Here is an 11123-nt window from a genome sequence, read left to right as displayed (position 1 = left end):
TCACACACCCATATACACACTCACCCATATACACACTCACACTCACCCATATACACACACTCACACTCACCCATATACACAGACTCAGTCATATACACACACACACACTCACCCATACACACACACACCCATATACACACTCATACACACTCACACATAGACACTCGCACCCATAGACACACTCACACCCATAGACACACTCACTCATATACACACCCATATACACACACACATATACACACTCACACTCATAGACACACTCATATACACACCCATATACACACTCACACCCATAGACACACTCACTCATATACACACCCATATACACACTCACACCCATATACACACTCACACCCATATACACACTCACACCCATATACACACTCACACTCATAGACATACTCACACTCATAGACACACACACTCACACTCATATACACTCACTCATAGACACACTCACACTTATATACACACTCAGTCACACTCAGACACACACACATATATACACTCACTCATAGACACACTCACACTCAGACACACACACATAGACACACTCACACCCATATACACACTCACACATATACACACACACATATACACACACACACTCATATACACACTCACCCATAGACACACACACTCATATACACACTCACACCCATATACACACTCACACCCATATACACACTCACACTCATAGACATACTCACACTCATAGACACACACACTCACACTCATATACACTCACTCATAGACACACTCACACTTATATACACACTCAGTCACACTCAGACACACACACTCATATATACACTCACTCATAGACACACTCACACTCAGACACACACACATAGACACACTCACACCCATATACACACTCACACATATACACACTCACACTCATATACACACTCACCCATAGACACACACACTCATATACACACTCACACTCATATACACACTCATACACACATTCACTCACACACACTCATATACACACTCACTCATGTACACACACACTCATGTACACACTCACTCATGTACACACTCACTCATGTACACACTCACTCATGTACACACTCACTCATGTACACACTCACACTCATACACACACTCACTCATACACACACTCACACTCATAGACACACTCACACTCATATACACACACACTCATATACACACACACACTCATAGACACACTCACTCAGACACACACACACTCATATATGCACACACCCAGACACACTCATAGACACACACCCATATTCACAGTCACACTCATAGACACACTCACACTCAGACACAATTATACACACTCATACACACACTCACTCAGACACACCCATATACACACTCACTCTCATATACACACACCCATAGACACACTCACACCCATAGACACGCTCACATCCATAAACACACTCACATCCATAAACAGACACACTCATAAACAGACACACTCGTATACACACACACACTCACATACACACTCTCACTCATAGATACACACAAAATCATATACACAATTATACACACTCACTCATAAACAGACACACTCACTCACTCATATGCACACATTCACACTCAATCACACTCATTTACACACACTCACTCACTCATATACACACATTCACACTCAAACAGACACACTCATAGACACACGCTCAAATGCACACACTCACTCATACACAAACATATACGCACGAACACTCTTCTACACATGCACAAACACTCATACATATGCAAACACTCATTTACACACTTATACATACACTCATATACACATTTATGCACACGCATATACACACACACATATATACACAAACACTCATATGCACACTTATACACACACACACAAACACTCATATGCATACTTATACACATGCACACTCATGTACATGCAAACACTCATTTACACACTTATACACACACACATTTATGCACACACACACAAACATTCATATACACACTTCTACACACACAAACACCCATATGCATACACTCATACACACACACTCATATACACAATTATATATACACACTCATACACACAATTATACACACACGCTCATATACACAATTATATATACACACTCATACACACAATTATACACACACGCTCATATACACAATTATACACACACGCTCATATACACAATTATACACACACGCTCATATACACAATTATACACACACGCTCATATACACAATTGTGCACACACTTATAAACACACGGTTTGCATATGTCTGTTTGTTTATAAGTGTCTATAAGTGTGTGTGCATATAAGTGTGTATATGAATGTGTGTGTGTAAGTGTGCATATGATCTCTTAAACACACACACTCAAACACATCCACACAATTGTATACACACACATACACTTAAATACAAACACTATACACACTTTTAAACACACACACTTATAAACACACACATACACTTTACACATAAATCACACACACGTGCACACACAAACATATACACACATAAACTTATACACATACACACACACTTACCTGCACACTTATGCACACCAGCAACCAGGTAAAGTGTGGCTTGGTTAATTCATTTCTCCTTAAGGTGCAGTAAAAGCCAATTCCTCATGACTATTATAATCATCACCTCTCTTGTGAAGTAGAGCACCGTTCAAAATTGGCAGCAAACATTCAAAATGGCAGTTGGATAATTGAATTATCAGCATGTCGCACACACAGGACTCAGCGGTTCTAACCTGACCACTGATGCTAGATTCATTGCAAATTTTAAAGCAGTCTTGGATAACACAGTTTAGTTAACATTTTCTATATAATAAAAGGGACTGACAAAATGTAATTCTTACAAAATCTAGGATTGAAAAAGCATGAGCTGGAAATATGCAGCAGATTTGTCCCCAGATAGGAAGTTTCCATTTCCAATCTGCAGCATTTTCAATTTGTCTTCTTTTTATTAAAAAAGGAGTAATCTAGGCAGCTGGACTGGAGTGTTTCACCCAAAGCTTATGAGTATGAAGTAAGTTATCTGGGAAAGTCTTAGAAACAAACTCTCTTTTGCAAATGGCAATTGAATTAATTTTTAATCTGTGATTAATAAAATAATTATCCGAAGGTTTTATGGGATATGGGCCCAAGGCAAACATATGGGTCGCAGCTCTCTCTGATCACCACCACCTCTCTTGACTCAGCTCTGAAGAAGAGTCATATTGGACTCAAAACGTTAACTCTGTTTCTCTCTCCACAGATGCTGCCAGACCTGCTGAGTTTTTCCAGCATTTTCTGTTTTTATTTCAGATCCCCAGAATCTGCAGTATTTTGCTTTTACCTCTCTTGACTCCTTCATTGTTGCTAAATTATCGGACCGCTTATCCGACATTAGCAGAAAGTTGCTCCAATTAAATATTGAGCAGACTGGAGCCATTGTTTTCAGTCCAAAAACAAAAATACCTGGAAAAACTCAGCAGGTCTGACAGCATCTGCGGAGAGAGATACAGTTAACGTTTCGAGTCCGAATGACTCATCAGAACCGATGAAGTTCTGATGAAGAGTCATTCGGACTCGAAACGCTAACTGTATCTCTCTCCGCAGATGCTGTCAGACCTGCTGAGTTTTTCCAGGTATTTTTGTTTTTGTTCTAGATTTCCAGCATCCGCAGTATTTTGCTTTTATCTTATTGTTTTCGGTCCCCTCTCTATTTCCATTTGCTAGCTACCAACTCTATCCCTCCACCTGGCAACCATTTGAGATTTAGCCAGTCTGTTTGCAACAATTGGTGATTTGATCACCAAGATGAAATTTCAACCTCACGTTCGTGCCAACACCAAGACCGCCTTTTTTGTACCTCTGTCACATCATCCAACTTTGCTCCATCTCAGCCCATCCGTTGCTGACATGTTTTCATTACCTTCCGTCTCGATTATTTCAATGCACTCCTGGCTGGTCTCCCACATCCAAACCTCTACTGCTTGTATCTTAACTCACGCCCAGTCTCATTCTGCTATCACCCCTGTGCTCTTTGACCTACATTGGTCAAGAAACGGCTTGATCTTAAAATTGTTTTCAAATCCTTCCATGGACTCATTCCTCCCTATCTCTGTAATCTCCTCCAGCCCCGCAGCCCTCTGAGATATTTACGCTCTTCTAATTCCTATTTCTTGTGCTTCCATGATTTTAATCGCTCTACCAGTGGCCTTCATGTCCGTAGGCCTCAAGCTCTGGAATACTCTCTTTCCACCACACTTTCTTGCTTTAAGACACTCCTTAAAACCTACCTCTTTGAGCAAGACCTTTGGTCATCTGACTAATATCTCCCTGTCTTGGTGTTATTCGTCATTTTATAATGCTCCTGTGAAGCGGCTTGGGACCTTTCATCATGTCAAAGGGTGATATATAAATAAAAGTTGTTGTTGCAGCAGATCAGCCATGATCCCATTGAATGGCAGGAAAATTGAGGGGCCGAAAAGTCTATTCCTACAATCCTAATTCTGGTCTATACTTATTTCAGCCAAGGCATCAATTGATGCTAAAGATAGGGTTACCAACCCTCCAGGATCGCCCAGGAATTAAAAGTTCGTTTCCAAGTCACTGCTGTGTGCAAACCAAAAGAGAAAAAAAAATGTTTAAAAAGAAAATTCTTTAGCGTTTTTGTTTATTAGTTGCAAAAATATCAGACATAGGGGGAAAAGGCTGTTTGCCTGACCTTGAAGAATCATCCAGTTGAGTAATGAAGGGTACATCCACTTTCTGGTTGTGAAGATGGATATCCAGGAACGTGAGATGGTTGGCAGCAGGAGGATCTTGTGATGAAACTTTTAGGAGTATGTCCAACCAGACAGAGGGTTGGAGGAGGTGCCACATTGATCTTAACACCTGGGCTCTGAGCTAAGAGGAGGTACAATCACACAAGGCTCTCACTCTTGATTGCACCGCTGTGGATTTTGCTGCAAGTACATGTGTATGGTTGTCATATTCAAGAACGCCACAATGAGTGCTGGGAGCAATGAAATGGGAATGGTTTAAAAACAGTACTTGCATATTGGGAATGTGACAGCACTGCAGGTTCAGTGGTAAGACAGGATAATTAGTACAAAACATCGTTTATGCTTTTTTAAAAAAAAGTTCACTCTTGGGATGTAGGCAAGGCCAGCACTGATTGCCCATTCGATCTGCACTGATACAGTAGTGGTGGGCCGCGTTCTTGAACTGTTGGTAACTTTGATACAACTGGGTGGCTTGCTTGGCCACTGTAAAAGACAGTTAAAAGTCAACCACTAGGTGGGGCAGGAATCACATACTCATATGCAACAGGATTACTTCATTCGTGAGTCTGTTGAGTTTTTGCAATAATTCGACCACTTCATTGTCACTTTTACTGATACCAGCTTTCCAGATTTATAAATATTGATGATAGGAGGGGACAGAGAAAATAACAGCAATCCAAAAATCTAATGTAGGAATTGATGACTAGGTGAGAAATTCAGCTTTCACGCTGGGAACATACTGGACCTTCATTTAATATGTTTGCTCAACATTTATCACTTTGTGTGTCTATTACAGACAGAGTCAGGAGAGAACGGAAACCCCCACATCCTTCCCCTTACTGTCTGTAATCAGTGCGCTTTTTGTAGAGAAAGATATGTGTTTCTTAGCCTCTGGAGTGCGTGGTAAGTTTAAATAACAGCAGCAAGCTTTTGTCAGTTTAAATAGGATTATCTATTCACACATTCACCTCAAGAATCTAAATACTGCATCACTCACTTGAATGTTTTTATATCAACCATTTTTCCATCAAAAAGTTAACCTCAAACCTCACCACATTGTGGTCGCTGTTGTTCAGGTATATTCAAACTTTACATGCTCCATCATCTCCTTGCGGTTATAAATAAGTAGAGCCCCAAATAAAGTTGCCAAGCCCCCACGATTGCCAGTAGCCTCCAGGAATTAAAGCCTAGCCTTCTGAACACTGCTATGAACAATCCAGCAGAAAAATCATACAGGCGTTAAAAAATACATTTTAAGAACAACTATTCTAACACTTTGGTTATTAGCGACAAAAATGTGAGATGACATAAAAGGACTGTTGACCTACGGCCAAAAACCATTCAATCGGGCAACAAGTTGTCTGCCTGCTTTCCAACTGGCCTGGGAAGGCCATACCCAATGAGCATGGCTAGGTTGTGTGGTCAATGGCAGGAGTGCAGGAGCAAGGCAGTTGGAGGCAGGGGGCCATGTGCTGATACCTTCCAGAATATATCCAACCAGAGTTGGCAACATAGGCCCTTTCACCAACTGTTCTACGTAACAATCAAATAGCACATCCAGGACAATGTTTTCACTCCCATTGCACTCTTTCATTGATTTCTCTTAGAATGAAATCACCTGCATTGTAGTGAATATCACTGAAACTAATTGTACTTCTTATTGCAAAGGATAAAAGATTTAATAGTCAATGTATATTGCAATCGCAACAGAGCAATCATTAACTAAAGTGATTTTTAAAAAAATGTTCGGGGAACTCATTGTTCTGCTTAAAGGAATCATCTGATAAAGGAATCAAGAACCCCCTAACCCCAAAGCAATTCCTTTAAGAGATTACTTCAATGTGTGTCTGGGCATCACCTGAAAATATAGCGACATATAGTGGCAAATATCATGTACTGCAATTAATTGTGGTTCGATTCTCCAACTCCATCGATTTGTTAAACCATTTCAGTCCAGTTTTGGGCATTCAAATAGTTCCCCTTGACTGTCTCTCAGCATTTGGGGTACATTATTACTTCAAAGTAGGTGACTGAAAATCATACTTTTGTCCAGTCATTCCAGACCAGCAATCAATAGAGCAAACAGAATGCCACACTATTCTGTAAAATCAGTTAAAGATATTATTTCTGAAGTTACAAAGTTTTATAATGCACTTGTTAGGCCACACCTTGAATACATATTAGTTCTGGTCAGTGAAGCACAGGAGTAATATCTAAGTTCTAAATGTACTTCTTTCAATTTAGTCTAATGTATTTGCTGCGCACTATGTGGTCTCCTATACATTGGGGAGACAAAACACAAGACTGATCACTTTGCAGAACACCTCCATTCAGTCCACAAGCATGACCCTGACCTTCCCGTCACTTGCCATTTTAATTCACCACATTGCTCTCATGCTCACATTTATGTCCTTGGCCTGCTGCAATGTTCCAGTGAAGCTCAATGCAAGTTTGACAAATAGCATCTCATCTTCCGATTAGGCACTTTACAACCTTCTGGATTCAACATTGGGTTCTACAACTTCAGACCGTGAACTCCATTTTGATTTTTTTTTTGCCAAGTGCCAGTACGTATCTTGTTTTCATGTTTTTGCTTTCAGACAGAGCTGTTCATTCGGGAAAATATTAATAACGCAATATATTTTCCCTTGGAAAATTTCCCTATTTTCCACATGGAGAAGCTCAGCAGGTCTGGCAACATCTGTGGAGGGAGAAACAGAGTTAATGTTTCGAGTCAAATGACTCTTCTTTGGAACTGAAGAGGTGTAGAAATGTGACGGGTTTTATGCTGTTGAAAGGGAAGGGGGGGGAAAGATAGAAAAAAATGTAGAAAAACGGAATCATTAGGAGTACAAGAGCACACAGATTGGTGTAGCTCAGTTATGTGGAAAGGAGGAATGATTTTGAGAGTATGCCTTGATCCACGATGTTTAAATGTAGCTTTGAAACATTGCCCTTACAATTAGAAGAGTTAAATCCAAGATTTGCAGGTGCAAAATTCTTCTCGAAGCCTGGTACCAAGCATGAGTACTGGTCAGTACATCTTGTGGAGTAGTCCCAAGAGCTTACTACATTTTGTACTCCATTTGGACGATACTGTTTTCAACAACTTCTTTTCAGACTTGATGGTCACATTGGATCCACTGAGCCGATTGCTTAACCCAGCAAAAACAGAAGATATATCCTTAGGTCTGCAAGTTGAATTCATTGACATTGAACTTGAAGATGTTCTCCAAATTGATCTGGCACATTTGCGCGACGTGAACACCAGCAGCTGTAAGGAGAAATCGCGAAACATTCTACACTACAGAAACTGTGGAAAACCATCATTGAAGAATGGCCTGATTCAATTCGGCATGTCCACAAACATGAGACACCATTTTGGCCTTATCAGGACAAGCTAGGCATCTCCCAGGAAGTCATTTTTAAAGGCAGGCAGGCCATCATACCAGAACCTGTGCGACCTGATATTCTTCAACAACTTCACTCATGGGCATAGATCGGACAAGACGACTCACAAGAGAGGCTGTCCATTGGCTGGGTATGAACAACGACACTGAAGTTGTCATCAAGAAATGTGAGGCATGTCAAGAGCATATGCCAAATCAGCACAAAACACCAGTGATTCCACATGAAGTTCCTACCCATCCTTGATCCAAAATTGCATCCGATCCCTTTCATGTCTATGGCACTGACTTTTCATTGTCACCTACTTTACAGAATTCCCCATTATTCGACAATTGTACAATATGTCAAGCACAACGGTTGCATACACTCAAGTGCTATTTTCAGTTTATTTGGTGTGCTCGAAAGATGGTTACAGATAACAGTCCACAATTTATTGATAAGTCATTTCAGGATACAAGAGAAAGAGAAATGGAATATTGATCACACTACTTCTTCTCATTCCCCTAGATCCAATGGCCTCACTGAACGAATGATTTGCACAGTGAAATCCCTATTTCTCAAATGTAGGCAAACTAAGCAAGAACTACACATTGCAGTGTTACACCCGAGAGCGACACCTTTAAGTGCAACTATTCCATCACTGGCAGAGGCCATGGTTGGCAGGCCTGTGCATATTAATTTACCTACTCTTACCCATTCTACTCTCTCATAAACTAGAGTGCAACTTTTAAAACTACTAGAGATGACGACCAACTTGCATGATAAAAATGCAGGTACAGAATCGCTATGTTTACAATTGGAATAGCAAATTCGCATCCAGGATCCCACAGAAGGTATGTAGTAATCAGTCGAGGTGACAAGGATTTGTTCAGAACAAAGGTCCTATGAAGTCATTACCACAAAGGCGTAACCGAGGACAAATCAGATCAATTCCAGCTCTTCAACCACCGTACAGTCCTATTGCATCTAGGACAAGATCCCAAATGCAACCAGGAACAACATCCAACAATGACAATCCCAGATCATCGTGAGCTGTTAAAGACACCTCCAGACAAGGTTACCATTACAAGATCTGGGCGTACCAGCAGATTACTTCTATGCTTTAGAGACTCAGGTTCATCAGTTCTATACACTTATGTAATGGTAACTAAACATCAATATGTATTGTGCATAGTTATACTTCTTTGGAAGGAGGGAATTATCTTTAAAAAGAAAGTGTGATGTTGTTATATGCCTTTAAGGGATAGAAGCATGGCATCACTGGAAGGGAAATGTCATGCAATCCAGTCTTAGTTTCACTTTTCCTTTGAGCAGAGCACACAGCACAGCTCTGATGTCTTCAAGCTTTTGACCTATGTATAACTGCTCTCATGTGCCTAGTCTCAATAAATGAATATACATGTTTGCCCAATCCCTTGAGTGATTAGGTATTATATCTTTATATGACACAGCTGGTCATAATTTCATTCTGGACATATTTTTTCTTTACTTGATTCATGACCACTGCCTTTGGCTTTGCACCATCAACTCTTTTGTCATTTATTCTCTCTCGCCTTCCAACCTCACTCGTAGAATCATAGAAAGTTTACAACACAGTGAGAGGCCACTTGGCCCATCATGTCTGCTCCAGCTGAAAAATAAGCCACCTACTTTCCAGCATTTGGTCCATAGACCTTCAGGATATAGCACTTGCTATAACCTTTTAAATGAATTGAGGGTTTCTGCCTCTACTACCCTTTCAGGTAGCCAGTTCCAGATCCTTACAACCCTCTGGGTGAAAAAATTTTCCTCATCTTCCCTCTAATCTTTCTACCAATTACTTTGAATCTATGCCCTCAAGTCACTGACCTCTCTGCTAAAGTAAATCGGCCCTTCCCATCCACTCTATCCAGGCCCCCCACAATTTTGTATATCTCAATCCCTCAGCCTCTGCAGTTCCAAGGAGCACAACCCCAGCCTAGCCAATCTTTCCTCATGGCTGCAATTTTCCAGTCCTAACAGGAGGACTGGAAATCTCCTCTGCACCCTCTCTAATGCAATTACATTCTTTCTGTAACGAGGTGACCAAAACTGATCTTCCCTATGTTTTCTCTCACTGATCATCACCCCACCCTACTTCACTTGCTTAAAACCTATTACACCTCCTAACATTTCTCAGTTTTGATGGAAGGTCAGCAACCTGAAATGTTAACTCACAGATGTTGCCAGGCCCGCTGAATATTTCCAGCATTTCCTGTTTTTTATATGCTGTTTATTGATCCAACTTCATGAATAACACATTGGTCATAGACTAATTTATTGCTGGCATAGCAGTCCTGTTTCCATATTTCAGTGCTTTACTGGGCTACCTTGGAGTCAGTGACTGCAGTTTGTTGGATAAGTGATAAGGTTCATTTTGAAGTATGTTATTCTGTTAAGTAAATTCTGAGGTAACTCAGTCCAAACTTTATATGAAAATATAAGCGGGTTTCTAGGTACGTCCTAACATATTGTCATGGGAAAGGTACACAAAAAAACCCCCACTTCCTTTTCAGAGAAAGTTATAGAATTTAAAAAATATATATATTTAGTTCAGGGCTCAGTCTAGCAATTTCAAAAGTCTATCACTAAACACATTATCAGTTTCCACCCCAAAACCTGTGTCACCCTTTCCAAGATCATAATTACATTGGAACACATTCCGTGTCATAGAAATGAGAAAATTCTGAACGTTGATGATCACTTCCAACATATTAATGCATCCAACAGCATCCATATTCCACCCGCAGTAGTAGGATCCGAATTTCCATTCCCCAGCAATTATACCCCTCATCACAATAAATGCCAGCAACTAAAATAAATCAAGAGATCAATTATAGAAAGCATGCTAAAAATGGAACCGGTGCATTTTGAGAAGCTATAGTGGCAAGTGAATATATAAATTCCAGAACCCATTATTACTTGATTCATCTTTTGCAGTCCA

Source organism: Cetorhinus maximus, chromosome 15, assembly GCF_964194155.1.
Source record: "Cetorhinus maximus chromosome 15, sCetMax3.hap1.1, whole genome shotgun sequence".
NCBI lineage: Eukaryota > Metazoa > Chordata > Chondrichthyes > Lamniformes > Cetorhinidae > Cetorhinus > Cetorhinus maximus.
The sequence above is the reverse complement of the archived record's forward strand: the minus strand, read 5'-3'. Positions refer to the sequence as shown.